This window comes from Schistocerca piceifrons, chromosome 6 (genome assembly GCF_021461385.2).
Source record: "Schistocerca piceifrons isolate TAMUIC-IGC-003096 chromosome 6, iqSchPice1.1, whole genome shotgun sequence".
Taxonomy (NCBI): domain Eukaryota; kingdom Metazoa; phylum Arthropoda; class Insecta; order Orthoptera; family Acrididae; genus Schistocerca; species Schistocerca piceifrons.
The window spans coordinates 120891930-120914488 of record NC_060143.1 but is presented as its reverse complement, the minus strand read 5'-3'; positions in this window follow the sequence as shown (position 1 = coordinate 120914488).

The window sequence follows — 22559 nt, the reverse complement described above, 5'->3', positions numbered from 1 at the left end:
ATGGTGGCTTTTGGCAAGAAAGTGCCACCCCCCCTGCTGGGAAGTTCAAATTCCATCAGGACAATGCATCCTCTACCAACCTAGTAAAATGGCGGCAAGATAGGTCAGTTGGGCTACATCCACTAACCTAAGTCACCCAACCGCCACCTCTTCCTAGGAATTGGCGGGAAGTTTGACTTTTGGAGGGAAGATAGGTCAATTGGGCTAGTCTACAAACCTAAGAAAGTGGCGGGAAAGAAAGGGCAGTATGGCTACCTCCACTAACGTAAGTCATCCGACCGCCACCTCTTCCTAGGGATTGGCACAAAGTTCAAATTCCATCAGGATAATCCAGCACACTACAGTTACCTCCACTAACCTAAGAAAATGGCGGGAAGGTAGGTTAATTGTGCTACCTCCACTAACCTAAGTCAACCAACTGCCCCCTCATCCTATGAACTGGCGGGAAGTTTGAATTTTGGCAGGAAGATAGGTCAATTGGGGTATACCTACTAACCGATGAAAATGGCGGGTCATTGCCGCCATCTTGGATGACGTCATGCGCTGTTGCCAAGTCTACATGCTGCTTTTGGATGACGTCATCGCCATCATCTTGCATATACCTGGCAACAATGCAGAGTGGGCTCATACCCCCATTGTCCCAATACTGGTGTATGTCATCATCGGATCAAAATTAACATTGTCTCTCCTGGTATACTAATTCTTTTTCCAGTGGGATGTGTTTCAGAACAGCAGAATTATCATCTAATTTTATTCAAGTTGTGTGGTGTTAATTTCATCTTTGACCTCTTTTCTGTTTTCAACATAATTACTTCATGGTCTTGATGTATCACATGTAGAGGGAGACGCCTCCTAATATCCATCCATCCACTTCTTAATAAACTGTGCAATAGTACTGTAATTCCATTTGTCACTAGTGAACGTTATGCACAGTACATGAAATAGACTGGTTGGTCCTCAACTATGATGCGTAAGTTGAACGCTGTTGTACGGTGACTGGCCAAAAGCCATGGAAAGATAAGATTGTCACCTGCCGAAGTTTGTGCGGTGCATTTTTCTTCATACAGTCCTGCTACAATTAGGGTCCCGGCGCCACAGTGTGAAACCGGCGTCAATCCGAGTCACAGCAAATCGCTGATTGGCCCATGTGGAACTGCAGACATCACGTGATGTTCGTTCGCCAGACACTTGGGACCGTCGTGTGCAGCGGTTTACACCTGCCTCTGCGGTACTCAAGATACGCCATGGTCAATGCTGACCTCGAAAATACCAGTTGTTGTGCAACATGCGATTTGGTACGACCCTTGTGTCTAACACCTATTACCGACTTACGTTTAAAAACTTGATTACCTTGTAAGGTGTTGCCATTTTGACTGCTCATCCATTCACAACATATTGCCTAGACAACGTTTCTACCTTGCACCTAGTTGCAACGTTCGGACGTCATAATACAGCTCTTATTCAAATGTACGTATCGTTCCCGTGGATTTTGACCAATCAGTTTGTGAGATGTGATGTTCAGATTAGTTAAGTCAAATCAAACTTGGCATCGCCTTTAGTCTGTTTTGATTGGTCTGAAGATGATCCGTTAAGAACAAAAGAGAATAGGCAGTGTTGAAACAAGTCCGACAGCAGGCAATAAATGACGGTATTATTATTCCGTTGTTTCTGCAGTTTCCAGATTTTCATGCTTTCAAAAATATCAGAGTTCCCTTACATAAAACAAAAGTAAAACGTAATACCTCCCTCTCAGTCAGTAATGATGTTGGAAAATGATTCACTCTTTGCTTCATGAGCCCCTAGACACCACTCGTTTTGCTGAAAAGACTTCAGGAATATCTGTACAGACACACAAGCTGAAAATTATCTGAGGTGAAAAGATTAGACGCTGCAGTCTATATCAGACAGGAATGAATGGTCAAGTAGGAAACGTAATTCACTCATAGAATTGTGCAGGGATAGTTAATAGAATATAAAGAGATATTACAAGACCATGTGAGACTATAATTTTTATTAATATTGTGTTTATACTGATTGCTAGTGAGGACGAAAGTTAGTTATTAGTATTTTATTAATGACCTCATTCATAAGCAGCCATATCACAGTCATCACAGTCGCTCAAGAAAGTTATAATGAAGCTTTATTTGTTTAATCAGAATCGGACGATGACTCTCCTTGTCCGCAGTCTCGATGATTCGAAACGATCTGCAATCCTGTGTAAATAAAATGTCTTGGTTTTCTTGCGTTGCGTAGTCAGTTGGGAAACCTCAGATCAAGCGGAAAGTTTGCTTTGATAGAGTTTAATCATCCGATGAAATAATGGAGCTCTTAGATCTAATAGTTGCAGCTTCGTTTCCAATTCATTGGAAGTTCCCTTCTGATTACCAACGAAACGACACCTCCGTGCAAATTTCCGATTAGAGAATACATATATAATGAATTTCCTTACACACCTTTGATGTAAATGCTCAGTATATATTTTCTTGAGTAGCATACAATATATTTTCAATCTCTTTCTTCCAGTAATCTAGATAGCAAAATTACAATTATTCAATGCGGCTATTCGGCACGGAAAAGTTCCTAGAAGTCCTCTCAACACACCAGAGAGAATATTACAAAGAGTAATTATGCGCTCACGGAATAGTAATAGTACTGTACTACTTTGCGCATCTATTCTGCGAGTATATAGATGGTCAAGTAGGAAACGTAATTCACTCATAGAATTGTGCAGGGATAGTTAATAGAATATAAAGAGATATTACAAGACCATTGATTAAGTACGTTCATCTTTCACTTTTTAATTTTTCTTCTCCAGCTGTTAAACCACTTCACAGGATCCATACTACCCAGGAATTGGCAAGTTTATTTTGTTTCACCTCGGTGACGGGGAGCAGTTCTTGTCGCCACTATTGGCATTGTGGTAATTTATTTCCGCCACCTACCTGTGAAATATGTAAGTTTTCTTCTGTGTGTTATTGCACTTAAACTCTTTGTGTATCGTGTATTCGCAGGACGAAATCTGAGACCAGTTCATAATTTGGGTAAATTAGAGTGGAAAGTAGTGTAAAAACCACATTCAAGCTCGCCAGTGTACTAGGTCAAAGGACGTTTATCCGTCGCACATATTCGTCCTGCATTTATATTTTTTTTTTTCTTTCCAATGTGGTACAGTATCTTCTGCACTGATTCAGCACTTTCAGAGTGCTTAAATTTAGTACTAGAATACGTTTTCGCTAGAGGCTGTGGTTTTCGAGTTATTCAAGTAAAGCGGAATGGAAGTGAGCTCGAAGGTCACTTTTATACGTTCTTGTTGAATAACTCGAAAGGTATGGGAAGGTGATTTCATCCCCATTATCCAAAGTGACCATTATTCCGACAAAATGTTGTTCACGCAAGACGGGCTCGACCCTATCGAAGCAGGAGAGTGTTTGATGTCCTGGACGAGCATTCTGGGGACCGCATTCTGGCTCTGGGGTACCCGGAGGCCACGGGCATGGGCCTGGAATGGCCTCCATTTTCTCTGGATGTGAACACATGTGACTCCTTGTTGTGGGGCTATGTTACCAACAAGCTGTACAGCAATAACCCCGAAAACCATTGTTGAGCTGAAAACAGCTATTCATGAGGTCATCGACAGCATCGATCTTCCGATTCAGGGGGTCACGCAGAATTTCGCTATTCGTCTGCGCCACACCATCACCAATGATGGCAGGCATATCGAACACATCATAACGTAAATCCGAAGATCTGTAGTGACGTTTACATGTTGAATACAGTGTGTGCACGACGTATTTTGTAACTAATTTACTTTTTTTCATGTAATTCAATAATTGTCACCTAAGCCGAAACAAGGCCCCGGGAATAGACAACATTCCATTAGAACTACTGATAGCCTTGGGAGAGCCAGTCCTGACAAAACTCTACTCATCCGGTGAGCAAGATCTATGAGACAGGCAAAATACCCTCAGATTTCAAGAAGAATATAATAATTCCAATCCCAAAGAAAGCAGGTGTTGACAAATGTGAAAATTACCGAACTATCTGTTTAATAAGCCACGGCTGGAAAAAACTAACACGAATTCTTTACAGACGAATGGAAAAACTGGTAAAAGCCGACCTCGGGGAAGATCAGTTTGGATTCCGCAGAAATGTTGGAACACGTGAGGCAATATTGACCTTACGACTTATCTTAGAAAACAGATTAAGGAAAGGCAAACCTACGTTCCTAGTATTTGTAGATTTAGAGAAAGTTTTTGAGAATGTTGACTGAAATACTGTCTTTCAAATTCTGAAGGTGGCAGTGGTAAAATATAGGGAGCGAAAGGCTATTTACAATTTGTACAGAAACCAGATGGCAGTTATACAAGTCGAGGGACATGAAAGGGAAGCAGTGGTTGGGAAGGGAGTGAGACAGGGTTGTAGCCTGTCCCAGATGTTATTCAATCTGTATATTGAGCAAGCAGAGAAGGAAACAAAACAAAAACAAAAATCGGAGTAGGTGTTGAAATCCATGGAAAAGAAATAAAAACTTTGAGGTTCGCCGATGACATTGAAATTCTTTCAGAGACAGCAACGGACTTGGAAGAGCAGTTGAATGGAATGGATAGTGTCTTGAAAGGGGGATATAAGATGAACATCAACAAAAGCAAAACGAGGATAATGGAATGTAGTCGAATTAAATCGGGTGATGCTCAGGGTATTAGAATAGGAAATGAGACACTTAAAGTAGTAAATGAGTTTTACTATTTGGTGAACAAAATAACTGATGACGGTCGAAGTAGTGAGGATATAAAATGTAGACTGGCAATGGCGAGGAAAGCGTTTCTGAAGAAGAGAAATTTGTTGACATCGAGTATAGATTTAAGTGTCAGGAAGTCGTTTCTTTCAGTATTTGTATGGAGTGTGGCCCTGTATGGAAGTGAAACGTGGATGATAGATAGTTTGGACAAGAAGAGAATAGAAGCTTTCGAAACGTGGTGCTACGGATGAATGCTGAAGATTAGATGGGCAGATCACATAACTAATGAGGAGGTATTGAATAGAACGGGGGAGAAGAGAAGTTTGTGGCACAACTTGACTAGTAGAAGGGATCGGTTGGTAGGACATGTTCTGAGGCATTAATGGATCACCAATTTAGTACTGGAGGGCAGCGTGGAGGGTAAAAATCGTAGAGGGAGACCAAGAGATGAATATACTAAGCAGATTCAGAAGGATGTAGGTTGCAGTAGGTACTGGGAGATGAAGAAGCTTGCATGGGATAGAGTAGCATGGAGAGCTGCATCAAACCAGTCTCAGGACTGAAGACCACGACAACATCAACATCTACACTGGAAAATGATTAGTTCCAATTTTGGATACCAAGCGCCAATCTGGTACTGTACAGCATCTGGTCGACCTCTCCAGTGATCATGTTGAACAAATTGTGTAAGCGGCGGTTAATAATTGAAATCAACATTATGCCTTTCTCACTTGTTAGACTTTTTCTGCCCAGGTCTCGTTCCTAATCCATTACGTACGGAAACATTTCTATACGTCTTTCTTGAATTGACAGCACGCTTGTCGTCAAAATTGTGACTATCCTTTTTTTCGCCGTAAACCGGAATGATTGCATCTCACGCGGGAGGTGTGCGAGTAGCTACACTTTCATTAAAACCACCCAGTATGAGGAAAAGCGAAGGGGATGCCCTCGCGAGCGGTCCAGTAACGCTGGTTTGTGTGCGAGGCTGGGCCCGCGTTTCCAGGGATTTCTATCATACGCGGAATGCTCTGCCACGCCCCGCCGATCGCCCCACCCCTCGGTGCGACGCCAGCAGCAGCGGAAAGTTCCCGTCCGCGCCTAGACGGGGGCTGCGATAGCGGCGGCCTTGGCCGGCGCCACGTGTCGACGCCGACAATGGAGCGGCGCCACGTGGAGCGGCGAGCGCGCCCGCGTTGCCCGGGCAGCGGCGGCGGGGGCGGCTGTGGCGCGCCTGCAGCGCTGCGGGCAGTCCGGCCTCCGCCCCTCCCAGGCGCCCGGCAACCCCCGGAGAGCTCTGATTACGTCCGCACGCATCCACCAATCAGCAGACAGGCACATCTCGGGACAGATTAGCCATTTCTGTGCCTCTGTGTCACGGCATTTTGTCTCGCCTATTGGAACATAACAGCCTTCTCTTTCAGATCATATTTATTGTTGTATGGGATTAATGGGGGTAGGTCGTCAAACGGGCCGACTTAAGGAAAGGCACCACAGGATATTTTATATTCTACTGTCTATACTTTTACAAATAAATTCATAAAACTTTGTCAGCATGACCAGGAAGGATGCAGGATTCACACTCATAACAGTGAAAGTGCAAAAACGTAACAAAATAATTTTTTTTACATATGAAATTTCATCATTTTTTCACTTACTGTTGGCTGCATTTGTTGCTATAGGTACATTTTTCTTCACAAGTAAGAGACATTCTTTGATGAATTTTGCGCAGCATACAAACCATAATTATGGGTGTATGAAACTCTAGAATTTTCGAAATCTATTAAAAACTGTGGTAAAAATTGGATAATTAACTACAAAATTAGATTTTTTTCTAAACATTAAGTTTAAAACGTAACAGATCATTCATTTTTTCATAAATTAAATAGATTCTAGAGGTTCAAACACCTGTAAATATGGTTTGTATGCTGTGCAAAATTCATCGAACAGTCTCTCTTACTTGTGTACCTATAGCAACAAATGCAGCCAATAGTAAGTGAAAAAATGATGATATTTCACATGTAAAATAAATATTTTGTTATGTTTTTGAACTTCCGCTGCTACGAGTGTGAATCGTGAATCCTTTCTGGTCATTCTGACAAAGTTTTATGAATTTACTTATAAAGTATAGACAGTGGAAATTAAAATGTGTTGTGGGTCCTCTCCTGCTCCTAGTCGGCCCGTTTGACGTCCTACCACCCTTAAGAAATTTCCTTACAACAGTTTTATACAGGATTAACGAATACAAGCTCCTAGCGTAGTATTTGACAAAAAGCAATTTTTACAATACTGACAAATATTTACGATTATGTATCTTCGAAATAAATTAACCATTATTTAACACCATGTAAAGTAATTTACTTACCTATTGAAAACAAACTGCGACACTCTACAATTTGAAGTTTTCTGTTTTTGCCTATATATTTCTCTTCAGAAAATTCAAGTGTCCGGTAATTAACTAAGACAAATTTGTTCATACAAAGCAAATTTTATATAAAATATGTAGAAATACAAAACACTATGAAATGATGTAGGCATATTCAAACTCATATCAAGAGCTCAGATGGAAACCCAGTTCTAAGCAAAGAAGGGAAAGCAGAAAGGTGGAAGGAGTATATAGAGGGTCTATACAAGGGCGATGTACTTGAGGACAATATTATGGAAATGGAAGAGGATGTAGATGAAGATGGAATGGGAGATACGATACTGCGTGAAGAATTTGACAGAGCACTGAAAGACCTGAGTCGAAACAAGGCCCCCGAAGTAGACAACATTACATTGGAACTACTGACGACCTTGGGAGAGCAGGTCCTGACAAAACTCTACCATCTGGTGAGCAAGATGTATGAAACAGGCGAAATACCCTCAGACTTCAAGCAGAATATAATAATTCCAATCCCAAAGAAAGCAGGTGTTGACAGATGTGAAAATTACCGAACTGTCAGTTTAATAAGTCACAGCTGCAAAATACTAACGCGAATTCTTTACAGACGAATGGAAAAACTGATAGAAACCGACCTCGTGGAAGATCAGTTTGGATTCCGTAGAAATGTTGGAACACGTGAGGCAATACTGACCCTACGACTTATCTTAGAAGAAAGATTAAGGAAAGGCAAACCTACGTTTCTAGCATTTGTAGACTTAGAGAAAGCTGTTGACTGGAACACTCTCTTTCAAACCCTAAAGGAGGCAGGGGTAAAATACAGGGAGCGAAAGGCTATTTACAATTTGTACAGAAACCAGATGGCGGTTATAAGAGTCGAGGGACATGAAAGGGAAGCAGTGGTTGGGAAGGGAGTAAGACAGGGTTGTAGCCTATCCCCGATGTTGTTCAATCTGTATATTGAGCAAGCAGTAAAGGAAACAAAAGAAAAATTCGGAGTAGGTATTAAAATCCATGGAGAAGAAATAAAAACTTTGAGGTTCGCCGATGACATTGTAATTCTGTCAGAGACAGCAAAGGACTTGGAAGAGCAGTTGAATGGAATGGACAGTGTCTTGAAAGGAGGATATAAGATGAACATCAACAAAAGCAAAACGAGGATATTGGAATGTAGTCGAATTAAGTCGGGTGATGCTGAGGGAATTAGATTGGGAAATGAGACACTTAAAGTAGTAAAGGAGTTTTGCTATTTGGGGAGCAAAATAACTGATGATGGTCGAAGTAGAGAGGATATAAAATGTACACTGGCAAAGGCAAGGAAAGTGTTTCTGAAGAAGAGAAATTAAGTAACATCGAGTATAGATTTAAGTGTCAGGAAGTCGTTTCTGAAAGTATTTGTATGGAGTGTAGCCATGTATGGAAGTGAAACATGGACGATAAATAGTTTGGACAAGAAGAGAATAGAAGCTTTCGAATTGTGGTGCTACAGAAGAATGCTGAAGATTAGATGGGTAGATCACATAACTAATGAGGAAGTATTGAATAGGATTGGGAAGAAGAGAAGTTTGTGGCACAACTTGACCAGAAGACGGGATCGGTTGGTAGGACATGTTCTGAGGCATCAAGGGATCACCAATTTAGTATTGGAGGTCAGCGTGGAGGGTAAAAATCGTAGAGGAAGACCAAGAGATGAATACACGAAGCAGATTCAGAAGGATGTAGATTGCAGTAGGTACTGGGAGATGAAGAAGCTTGCACAGGATAGAGTAGCATGGAGAGCTGCACCAAACCAGTCTCAGGACTGAAGACCACAACAACAACAACATATTTAAAATGAAAACATTTCAAACATCATGTGGCGGTTTTTGTGTATCATCAACATGGACAAATGCAATGAATATGGATGATATGATACTCTATGGTATTCTGCGGTTTGAATTCACTCTGTTATTTAGCAGTTGCATTGATTTGATTTTGTAAGTGATACTGACAATATTATACACATGTATAAAGCATTATTCATACTACAACTTCTCCCAGATAATTATTTTGTTCACATTGCACAAGAATTCCACCTGACACAGTGTAATAATGTTGAATGTAAGTTGTGTTCATATCACTAAAATTACAGATCGTACACCAGAGCTTTTATAATCTTTGTCTTCGATGGATTTAATTATTCTTAGCAAATTGATCATGAAAAGGAACAACAGAATACCGCCTGCACACAACACTGACGTATGCTTCCAGAAATATTTTTCTCCGTGGTTTGTGCGTAGTTTAATTTTGACCCCATACACCAGCAATGAAATCTTGTTCAACAATAAATACCATCAGCACTGTTATTAGAAAATGCAGTCTGATTCGATTATTTTTTCCTTTTATAAACAGAGTTCAGTACCACCGGTGCACATTTATTTCTTACACATCGGAATATTGTTTGCAGTTTCAAGTAATTTAAGTTTTCCGCTGTGAAAAAAGTTAAGATGGCGGCCAACAAAAGATAGAGGATATCTTTTTTAATTAAGATTTTCCTTTGCTCATTAAATAATTGATCATTTAAATTGATGCCACCAATAAAAAAAATTATTAAATTGTTTTGCAAATTAGTTTAACACAAACCCATGCTATTTTCAACTAGAAGTAGAGACGAAGTTGCTATATAATCACAAATAACAATGGCTGCGCTTCTTGCAGCTATGACAAAACAATTAAAATTATAATTAACAGAGGAAGTGATTGTTGAATAATTAATCATAAATAGTTTTAACGCATTTGGCTCTATTTGTTTTTTACCAGCAAATGAACATAAAAGTACAATAATTCTACATTAAGTGTGTTTCATTCAACAGACCTCAAATCGATTCGCGTCTTGCGTCGGCGACGTACATCGGAAAAAGATGACAAAAGGGTACAAAACAAAAGAAAAAAATGACGTAAATTAACAAAGAATGTGAGACAAATATTGTCTCTGTTTTACATAATTATCATCCTTTTAAGAAATAATTACGTAATTGAATGAATGTTATTAAGTTACGTAATTTTTCACACATTCATATTCCACTCGTAACAATATATATATCGTGGATGTTATAGTCAGCAACATTTAAGGTGAATTTAAAGACAATTCTTTGCATGAATTAATAAAACGTTGGAATTAGAACCTTTGTAATTGTAGGCAACTAAATATATAGCTAATTTATACAACTGATACATACATATTCCGGAAACGATTGTTAAAATCCAACATTTCACAAAATTTTGTACAGAATCGGTATTTAACAAACACATTTATGTCGGATGTACCTTTTATTTATGCAGAATATGTCGTCTTGTATGAAAGTTTACAAACGTTCGTCCTCTTATCGTGAACTTCGAGAAATTAAAATTGTAACAATTTTAAAATAACTGGAAGTTGTTGCTATTCTGTAATCACGAGGGTAATCCCAAAATTAAGGTCTCCTATTTTTTATAAGTACATAGACCTGTTTATTTCTACAATGGTGTACATCAGTTTACAACTTGAACATTTAGCTATTTTTCGTAATTCAGAACCAGAAAACAGGAATATTGAGCAAAAGAGTACACATTCTCCATAACAACGCTTGCCCAAACATCGTTCGGCAAACCGTTGCACTCCTGCAATAGTTAAGTGCAACATAATCGTCCACCCAACCTATAGTCCTCACTTAGCGCCCAGTGACTATCACCTGTTCCATAGGTTAAAAGAACATTTGGCCGGAAAGTGATTCAGCTCCGACGACGAGGTGAAAGAAGAGGTTCATAACTTTCTGAATAGCATGGCGGCGAGCTGGTATGACATGGGCATAAAAAACTGCCACAGTGTCTACAAAAATAAATCGACAGAAATGGTGATTATGTCGAAAAATAGCTATATGCTCAAGTTGTAAACTGATGTAAACCATTACAGAAATAAACTGGTCTATGTACGTGTAAAAATTGGTGACCATACTTTTGGGATTACCCTCGTATAAAGACTAATGCTAAGGTCAAGCAGTAGCAGTCGCACAGCTGTGTATACTATGTGGGAATTTGATTGGCGAAATAATATCCTAGTCATTAAAAAGACAATCGAGCTTAATTCTGCAAATTAAAATTCTTCCGCCTAAGGAAGTAAAAAAGACCCTCTCTTCGACGGTTGTAATATTCTTTGCGCTCCATCAAAAGCTGTTAGCACTCCAAGAGTGTCATCGGTCCTTGCTGAATTTCGACTTGCATTCCACTATGATGCAGACCAAAAAAATGTGATTGAATAGTTTTGGAACCGCTCAATGTATTTTCTGCCGCTGCTTTGTCACATGACTGTTGTTAAAGGTAAGGCTCAGAGTCGAACATTTCAAGTGAGACTGTGGTTATCGAGTATTGACTGAAATGAGCTACATACGAAATATACGATTCATGCTTTGTTCCTGCAAATATGTGCCAGACCGTCTGGAGGACTACATTCTTCTCTGTGGTGTTGGGGGTAGTTCCGGTTATGAACCCAATCTTTTTTGCTAGTTCGGGACGGATTATGTTTTAATCAGAGCAAATGACCCTATGTGCAAGAGTATCTTGTAATCGGCACTTTCTGTAGAGGGGATGTGGTTGTGATATTTCTCTTAAAAATATATTCAGAGTAAAGAAAGAATACTAGATTGCATTCTGACTCAGATTACTAATTGTCATGAAGTGGGAAAATGACGAAAGTTGATACGGAAAAGAAAATGATTTTGTTTGGATTTCAGGTGATATATTATTTGAACAAACTCCCACTGTAACTGATGCTGCGCGTGTTACTATCATTTTCCCGTCGTGATGAAACTAGGCGCAGCAGAGATTGCTGCAGCGAAGCGATAAGCTGGGTGATGGCTGACCGTCTTAAAATGTGGTACAATGCGATCAAATACCTGAGGTACAAAAGTCATGGGGTAGGGACATCCACATACACAGATGGTGATAGTCTGCCGTACACAGGCCGTAAAAGACCAGAGCTGTCATTTGTACTCGGGTGACTCATGTGAAAAGTGTCCGACGTGATTAACTATGTACCACGGGTGTTAATAGATTTTGAACGCGAAATGGTTGTTGGAGCTAGAGGTATGTGATCGTTATGGAATTCAATGTTCTCAAATCCACAGTGTCAAGATGGTGCAGAAAATACCAAATTTCAGGCATTATCTCTCACCACGGAAACGCTGAGGCAGACGACCTTCACTTAACGATCGAAAAAAGCGGCGATTGCGTCGAATTGTCAGTGCCAACAGACAAGCAACACTGCGTGAACAACCTCAGGAATCAATGGCGAATGTAACCGCAATGCGGTGAAATATGGCGTTATGGAGTATGGTAGCAGAGTACCGACGCTAATGCCTTTGGCAATAGCGAATCGCTTGCAACGGCTCTACTGGGATCGTGACCAGCTCGTTTACACCCTACACGACTGGAAAACGTTGGCCTGGACAGATGAGTTGGGTTGAGTTGTTTGGGGGAAGAGACCAAACAGCGAGGTCATCGGTCTCATCGGATTAGGGAAGGAAGTCGGCTGTGCCCTTTCAAAGGAACAATCCCGGCATTTGCCTGGAGCGATTTAGAGCAATCACGGAAAACATAAATCAGGATGGCCGGACGCAGGATTGAACCGTCATCCTCCCAAATGGGAGTCCACCTGGTCAAAAATGGTCCAAATGGCTCTGAGCACTATGGGACTTAACTTCTGAGGTCATCAGTTCCCCAGAACTTAGAACTACTTAAAGGACATCACACACACCTATGCCCGAGGCAATATTCGAACCTGCGACCGTAGCGGTCGCACGGTTCCAGACTGTAGCGCCTAGAAGCACTCGGCCACCCCGAGCAGCCCACCTGGTCAGATGACTTCCGTTTTTGTTGGTAAGAGCTCACGGTAGCCTTCGAATGTGGCGGAGACACTACGAAGCCACGCCCCATGTTGTCAACAAGTCACTGTGCGAGCTGATGGTGGCTGCATAATGGTGTGGGCTGCGTTTACGTGGAATGGACTGGGCCATCTGGTGCAAGTAAACGGATAATTGGCTATGTTGGGATATTTGGAGACCATTTGCAGCCGAGAACGATGGAAATGTTATGGGTGACAATGCGCCGTATCACCGGACGACAATTGTTTGGGATTGGTTTGAAGAACATTATGTACACATAGATCGCCTGACATGAATCCCATAGAACATTTATCGGCTAAAATCGAGAGGTCAGTTGGAGCACAAGATCCTTCACCGTCAACCTTCGCAGTCATGGACGGCTGTAGAGGCAGCATGGCTCAATATTCCTGTACGGACTTCCAACGAGTTGTTGAGTCCATTCCACGTCGAGGTGCTGCATTACGGCGGGCAAAAAGAGGTCCGACACGATATTAGCAGGTATCCTGTGACTTTTGTCACCAGAATGTGTCTCGCAGAGCACAGCAAGAGTAATCAGACAGTTTATACAGCAGGTTCTAAGAGAAGGGGTTCAATATAATAGGGCGCTGATGGCACGTAATCGCCACACCACCAAACTCACGCTTCCCAGCAGAACTGGATTGCTGAAACATATAATAAGCTTTTACAGACAATTTTTGTTGTGGTCTTTAGTCCGTACGTTGGTTTGATGCAGCTCTCCATGCTACTCTGGCCGGTGCAAGCCTCTTCACCTCCGAATAACTAGAGCTACATGCATCCTTCTGAAACTGCTTACTGTATTCGTCTCATAATCACCCTCTACAATTTTTATCCCCCCTCCCAACTTCCTTCCAATGCTAAATTATTATTTCATTGATGTGCTGGAATTTGTCCTACCAACCGATCCCTTCTTCTAAACAGGTTGTGCAACAAATATCGTTTCTCCCCAATCCCATTCATTACCTCTTCATTAGTTATGTGGTCTACGTACCCAATTTTCAGCACTCTTCTGGGGCACCACATTTCAAAAGCTTCTATTTTCTTCTTGTCTAAAACGTTTATCGTCCATGTTTCACCTCTATACGTAGCTGCACTCCAGACGAATACTTTCAGAAAGGACTCCCTGACACTTAAATCTATATTCATTGCAATTAGTGATTCAGGATACATATTCAATAAATAGTAAGCCATTTTAGCTCAAAATTAAGAATATTATTCGTAATTATCGGAAAGACGTAACTATAGCGTTCTTGCATGCATCTAGACAAAAGAAGTAGTGGGAAATAAGTAGGACTCTAACGAAATTCCTTTGTTTCATATTAAAGAAGAACGAAAGTAATCCATCGACGTTGACACATCTAGGTCAAGGATGTATATTCACTGATCAGCCAGAACATTATGACCACCTACCTAATAGCCGGTATGTACACCTTTGACACCAATAACAGCGGCGACGCGTTGTGGCATGGAAGCAATGAGGCCTTAATAGGTCGCTGAAGGGAGCTGGCACGACATCTGCACACACAATTCACCTAACTCACGTAGATTCCCTGGCGGGGGGCAAGGAGCTCTGATGCCAAGTTCAATACATCCTAGATGTGTTCTATTGGGTTCAGATCTTGCGAGCTGCGGGGCCAGCAAATCGATTGGAACTCAGAATTCTCTTCCTCAAACCACTCCTTCACTTTCCTGGTGTTGTGACATGGCGCATTATCTTGTTGAAAAGTGCCACTTCTGTCGGCTAACATGATCGTCGTGAAGGGGGTGTATGTGGTTTGCAATCTCTGTACGACTCTCGTTGGCCGACATGGTGCCTTGTACGAGCTCCACTGGATCAATGGAGGCCGACGTGAGTGTTCTCAAAAGCATAATGGAGCCCCCGCCGCCTTCTCTTCGTCCCACAGTACAGGTGTCAAGGAGCTGTTCACCTGGAAGACGAAGGATTTGGACCCTCTCCACACCCTCCCCCCGCCTCATCGTCATGATGAAGAAGATATCCAATCCATCAGACCATACAACGCTTTCCCACTGCAAGAACATCTAGTACCGATGGTCTTATGCCCGTTTCAGTCATAGTTGCCAATATCGCAGTGCTAACATTGGCACATGCATCCGGAGGCTCTTTGTTAAGAGTGCTCAGTACACTGTGGTCTCAAACACACTTTCACTCTGCCCACCATTAATGTATGATGTTAGTTCCGCCACAACTCGCCGCCTGTCCTTTTTTACCAGTCTGCCCAGCCTACGATGCCCGAAATCTTTAATGAAGTGTGGCCACCCAATCCAGCGTCTGTAAGTGGTTTCTCGTTGGTTTCGCCGCAAGCTATAGACACTCACCACAGCACTCCTCGAAATCACGACAAGTTGTGTAGTTTCCGAAATGGTCGTGCCGAGCCTCCGGGCCATCACAACCTGCCCTCAGTCAAACTCAGACAGATCGCACGTCTTCCTCATTCTACACATGGACAGCAAACTCACTGATGAGACATGTGCCATCTGTGCGTCTGACTAGGAGTCATTCCGTGCCAGGTGACACAGTTATCGCCTGAGGTTTATATCTCTGGCAGGTCGATGGCCTTAATGTTTTGGCTCATCAGAGTATTTCTCTGCATATTACTGAACTGAATGACAAAACTTAATTTGTTGTTTTGTGTTGGGTAACTTTTCTCTTACTGCAATCTTCCCATAGATTACACCGAGCGAGGTGGCGCAGTGGTTACACACTGGACTCGCATTCGGAAGGACGACGGTTCAATCCCGCGTCCGGCCATCCTGATTTAGGTTTTCCGTGATTTCCCTAAATCACTCCAGGCAAATGCCGGGATGGTTCCTCTGAAAGGGCACGGCCGACTTCCTTCCCCATCCTTCCCTAATCCGATGAGACCGATGACCACGCTGTCTGGTCTCCTTCCCCAAACCAACCAACCAACCCACAGATTACATCTAACCAAGTGGATCTGACACGACAGCATTAATTTTTTTGCGTCTTTCAACCATATCCTGCTTCAGTCTGAGAATGGCTAACTCCTGTTAAGTGGGAGGACGGTTGAGTGGTAAAATCCTTGTTGGTATAAAAAAACCTGTGGCTTGTGTAGGGATTTCTCCCCCATGTAGCTTGCCATTAAATAATGCCAGCACACATAACGCAGCAGGGTTGTATTTCAGGCAAGAATATTAGCAGAGGCTCATCAAGGATCCTAAAAGCATTGAATCTGGTTTGAGTCACAGAATGTCGCGTGGACGAATAACACAGGGAATCGCTCTGGCGAATCAATAGTATTGAACTGCACTTGAGGAATGCGCAAACACAAAGCGTGTTATGGAGGCAGACCTCGGTGTGTCTTCAACCCGTAAATATGAGGTATCGTACTGCAGAGCACTCTACGTCTGATTTGGTGTTATGCCGCTTCATGTTCTTAGGGAATATGTTCTTTAGTGGAATTTTGGCTTCATACATCATAATGATAGTTGGCAATAGTTAATGCTCTTGCTTGCATGCTGTAGGGAAGGAATAACGGTAAGCTTTACCTGCGTTCAACGGAATAGGGTGCCGATTTAAAAGACTGCAGTAAAAGTGCTCGGCGATGGTGGGCTGAGGGAAGCGCGTTTTTTTTCTGAGGAACCCGGGGGAGACATTTCCGGACGGACGAGTTCCGTGGTCTCATTGTGCAGGCACTCTGGTTGGCTCCGGTCAGGAAGCTACCGCATTCAGATAGACTGACCAGCGCCACGAAGTCGCCACTGCAATGGCCAGCACATTGTAGACCGGCAATAAAGCAGAGGATGGGCCCTTGTTAGGCAGGAAGCCGACAAGAGAACTGTGAGAGTTAAGCGAATTTCTGTGGGACAGGGCCACTGGCGCCCAGACGTCCAGACTCTGTTACAAAACAAATTTGTGAAAGCCCGAGGCTTTAAGTGAGTTTATGGCCATTCTTTGAAACCTTTGAAATGGACGCACCAGGGGAGATAACAAGCTTTTATGGAGAGATGTAGTTTCATCCTGGTCATGTTCTCAGCAAAAAACAGAGCAAACAAGTGGGAAAGAGGCCGCGAAGCTGAATTTTTTTTCCTTTTCTCCCAATTAACTTTAAAGTCTCTGGTTGGTCAAATTGGTGTATGCAGAGAAAGGCCGCTCTCCCTTCTTCGAATGCTGGGTTCCAGCTCGTGATTGGCTTGTGCTGAAGTGGGGGAAGTCTAAGATTTAAGCATGACGCACTCGAGTGCTGTGTGGGTGTACTTATTTATCTTGAGTCAGCCGTCTAAACATTTGACATATCTCATCACGCATAGTCGTGGCATGGAGTCAAATTGGTTTGGCAGACCAGGAAACAGGTCCACCTGCATACTGGAATTCACCGGGGTTTCAGAGGCTTATTGGAAAGTATCTGCATTCCGAATTAAACGAACGCGAGACTGCCTACTTGCAATTTCCGGCGCGCTCCATTAATAACAGTTTGCGACCGTCCATGACTTCAGTCGCCGAACGCATCCTGGTGTGCCGCCCTGACCACCAGGACGGTAAAGTATCCATTGCTGCGGCGTAGGTCTCCAATATATGTTCCTCAGTATCCTGTTCTTTCGAACCATATTTTTCTTTTTGGAATGGTAGAATGGTGGCGTAGTTTTTGTGCCATATCCCGGATTCACGTATATGAAGTCAGATAAAGCGATTAGTGTTCCAGTTAGTGTCGTGTTTCGAACCCCAGCTTATCACTTTGTCCACCATAGAGCCCATGTTAGTGAAAGCGTTTGTCAAATAAAGATGTTTGTGTGAGGTTTCATTAGTCATTTTTTGTCTTGTTATTTTAAGATTGAATAAATATATTGTCATTTAGATCGCTCCTTATCCCTGAGTTCTGATTAGCAATACCTTTCCATTTTATTATTAAAGTCTAGATTTGAAACGCAAGTAGAACGTTTTCACGTTTGCCGCCAAATGTTGTCGACGGTGGGAGGCCACTACGAGGTAGACACTGAATGTTTTATGCCCCGCGGTAGTGGCTGAATGCTCGAATTATGTCTCTGTGTTCTCATCCGATCCGCAGCCTACTTCCCGTGCTACTGATCTTTACTACCTTGAACTGACAGTGCCAGCATCCTCTGTACCGTGTGCACAGTGTACCTATGAATCTCACGCTGCACTTTCCGTGAGACTGTTAAACGAAACACCTTCATGTAGATACAGGATCGCCGCTACTGAGAGATCCTTTCGGAGAAATTACTAGATTGTTCTATGCCAGGTTGGAATAGTCTCATAGTCAGCTGAGAGACATCCTGGACCACTCGGTGCATGACAGGCCGACAACCCGTTGGCCAGACCTGCTGCGAGAATGTAGCACACCGCGAGAGTCAGTGGAGGACAACACCATCCACTGCAACCAGAGGCCAATCCATACAGAAAGGCCTCAACGTCACGAACATCAGCAGAAACACACAATTAACAGTAACTCGTTTAACCTGCTGATCCTCAAGGCAAGGAGGCTTGTCAGTATCAGCTTCGGGTCTATGTTCTAAATGACAATACGACGTATATTAACAGTGTACACAAGCTACGTCGTCCCGCTTATGATAGCTTCTTTTTAACGAAATCTTTTATGGGACTGAAATAACAATTGTCTTACACTAAACATAACAATAATTGAAACTTCCTGGCAGATTAAAACTGTGTGCCCGACCAAGACTCGAACTCGGGACCTTTGCCTTTCGCGGGCAAGTGCTCTACCATCTGGGCTACCGAACCACGGCTCACGCCCGGTACTCACAGCTTTACTTCTGCCAGTATCTCCTCTCCTACCTTCCAAACTTTAGACTAGCTCTCCTGCGAACCTTGCAGAACTAGCACTCCTGAAAGAAAGGATACTGCGGAGACATGGCTTAGCCACAGCCTGGGGGATGTTTCCAGAATGAGATTTTCACTCTGCAGCGGAGTGTGCGCTGTTTTGAAACTTCCTGGCAGATTAAAACTGTGTGCCCGACCAGGACTCGAACTCGGGACCTTTGCCTTTCGCAGGCAAGTGCTCTACCATCTAGTTCTGCAAGGTTCGCAGGAGAGCTTCTGTAAAGTTTGGAAGGTAGGAGACGAGATACTGGCAGAAGTAAAGCTGTGAGTACCGGGCGTGAGTCGTGCTTCGGTAGCTCAGTTGGTAGAGCACTTGCCCGCGAAAGGCAAAGGTCCCGAGTTCGAGTCTCGGTCCGGCACACAGATTTAATCTGCCAGGAAGTTTCATATCAGCGCACACTCCGCTGCTGAGTGAAAATCTCATTCTGGAAACATCCCCCAGGCTGTGGCTAAGCCATGTCTCCGATGTATCCTTTCTTTCGGGAGTGCTAGTTCTGCAAGGTTCGCAGGAGAACTTCTGTAAAGTTTGGAAGGTAGGAGACGAGATATTGGCAGAAGTAAAGCTGTGATTACCGGGCGTGAGTCGTGCTTCGGTAGCTCAGATGGTAGAGCACTTACCCGCGAAAGGCAAAGGTCCCGAGTTCGAGTCTTGGTTGGGCACACAGTTTTAATCTGCCAGGATGTTTCATAACAGCGTACACTCCGCTGCAGAGTGAAAATCTCATTCTGGAATAACAATAATGTGTAACACCTTGCCCGCATCTCGTGGTCGCGCGGTAGCGTACTCGCTTCCCACGCCCGGATTCCCGGGTTCGATTCCCGGAGGGGTCATGGATTTTCTCTGCCTCGTGATGGCTGGGTGTTGTGTGCTGTCCTTAGGTTAGTTAGGTTTAAGTAGTTCTAAGTTCTAGGGGACTGATGACCATAGATGTTAAGTCCCATAGTGCTCAGAGCCATTTGAACCATTTTATAACACCTGTAAACTTTAAAAAAGCATATGACTCAATTGACAGGAAAACATTACTCAACGCCTTAAAGGGGTTTGGAGCTGACAACAAATAAGTGGCAATCATAAAAGACACACTAACAAATACAAAAGGCAAAATTAAATTTTTAGTTCAAACCTCCAAGGCTTTCGAATTCAAAATTGGCGTAAGGCACTGCTAGGAAAGGTAATTAGGGAATGGAGGAAACGAACAGGAGAGGAAGGAATTACTAAAACCACAATTGAGAAAAGGGGATAATCTTAATTTTGATTGTCTGGCTTTTACAGACGATCTTGCCATCTTTGCTAAATTTGTAGTAGATGCAACAATGCAGATAAGTATCCTACAAGAGACAGCGTCAAAATCAGATCTACAAATATCTTTTAGAACACAAGAGAACACGACAGATGTTAAGGAGGCACCGAAATGTATAGAAACTAGTTACGGGGGAATAAAAAAGGCTACAAAATTTAAATTCTAGGTGAAATAAAACAATTACATCCTTCAGACGAAGAAGCTAACCTAGCAAGGGCAAGAAAAATTAAAGTGGCTTTTCAACTAAAAAAACCAGTGTAATAAGATGTATATTTCAATAAATGTAAAAGTTCGGCCCTGCAATGCCGTCATTAAACCAGAATGCCTCTCGTTAAATGCATCCAAACAATCAGGTGAAAGAAAAAAGAAGGAAAGGGAAGTAATCAGGAAAATCTTACGACCAACATATGAGAATAGAAAATTGAAAATTAAGAAATAAAAAGATGTTTATGAAAAAAAATAGTGAATATCAGACACTATGAGGAACAGAAGAGTTGCGTTGTATGGATAAAAAGGCTATGTGAGACACAATAACCAAAAGAATTTTTAACATCTTTGACCGAAACCCCAAAACATGAATGACATTGATAAAAGAAGTTAAAGCAGACCTGAGGGAAATGGAAATAAAGGAGGATGAAACAGGAGAAAGAGGAAGGTTTAGAGCAAAAGTAAAAGGTTTCAAGGGCTTCGTGGAGAAAACAAAGAAAAAGACAGGTGCGATATGGACAGAAGGAAGAAGAGAAGAACATAGGAAAAGAAAGAAATAAGAAAAGAAAGAATACGTAAGTTACTTCGTGTAGGCCAGAGCAAGAAAAAAGAAAAGGACAAAGAACGCAAAGTGACACCAAACAATGACTAGTCTTTGTTGCATCACCAAACGTGGTCTTCAAACAGTTCGGCATTTTAAGTCTTTTCTTTGTAAGTTAAAATGGTTTTCTCAAACATCTTATTCCATCATGTCATCATGTTCCTTTCATAACCTGTCCCGTGAATCACACATAGACAATTGTTCACTGGCGCTCCATATCTAGTTCCTAGATGAGATTTAAGGCTTCATTGAGGCAATATCAAATAGTCGGTAAATTTATGTATATCAGCGCACTTGAGTTTAGCGCGGACATAGTATCAAGTGCAACAAGCCAGACAAATGTGTAGTGATTACCGAAATGGAAAAATTTCCAACCTGGTCGCAAAACTTGGATGACATTTCTCTTATTTATGGTGGTTCTCGTGATAACAGAGAAATTTCCTTCTTACGCCATTCCAAACACTTTCTTTCGGAAATATACGTATTCTATGTTCTTTTAACGCTACACTCTTCGTATACGGACGAGGGCATCAGTTTGATGTTATATTTCTAAGTAAGAGCTGAGTAGATTTCGTTGATGACGACTTGCCATGTAGATCAAATATTTATGAGCGAAATCTTTGCCTGGACATTTGTTCGAACCCCGAACAGTTTGTGTGCGGATATTTTATTACCATAAGTTACTTAGGAGCGTGTTGGTTTAATTGTTAGTAGACTCCTATTAAGGATTCCTTCAGTGTGCTCACTCCAAATAGCTTGTCTGTACGTATGTAGCAGATGTAGGTATATCTGTAAATTTTGCGTTCTGAACTGACATAAATCGAAGGCCTTCAATCTGAGAGTAGAAACATTTGGAAGATCTGTTCTGAGATGCATTCTGCGGCTTCCCTTGTGTTATAGCTTAAAGTCATGAAATGCTGCTACTGATTTGTCAACTCCAGTCCGCCGTCGATACATGGGTATGCTGTGTCGAGAAAAGGCAGTTTGAACAATCTGAATGTCTAGACATGCCACGCAGTGACAGACAGTATTTGTCTCGCACGTTTTTCAGCTTTACTTTTACCTTCTTTATATATCCACCGAACCTATAGATTTTCAGCGTGCAGAGAAATATTGAAAAGAAGTTTCAAATTCAAAAAAAAGAAAGAAAGAAGTCAGTGGAATACGAAGACTTGTTCAAAGCCTGTTGGCAGATTACTTTGAGCTGCAGGTCATCCATCTCGCATTTCCAGCTTTGCATCACAGGTAGCCGCTATCACAGGCGCTTCGTACGGGAGGCAGGCGAAACGTACACTGTTTTTTTGAGGATTTTTCTCTCAGCTAAAAGTGTAGCTTTCGGTAATTTTATTTACATCTTAACGCAGCTACTGATATTTTTCTCTTTCATGGACTCTGGCTTCTAGCGTTTACGATAGTACGCCCCAACGTATGGTTCCGTGAGGAAGCAGTAGCAGGCGGGAGTGTGTTACCGTGGAACACTTACCAAATATTCGCCTCTAGCCGTCCATCTAATATAAGTTTAACATATTTTCTTAGTCCAATTTTAAACGAAGGCATTGGAAAGTAACACAAATTTCC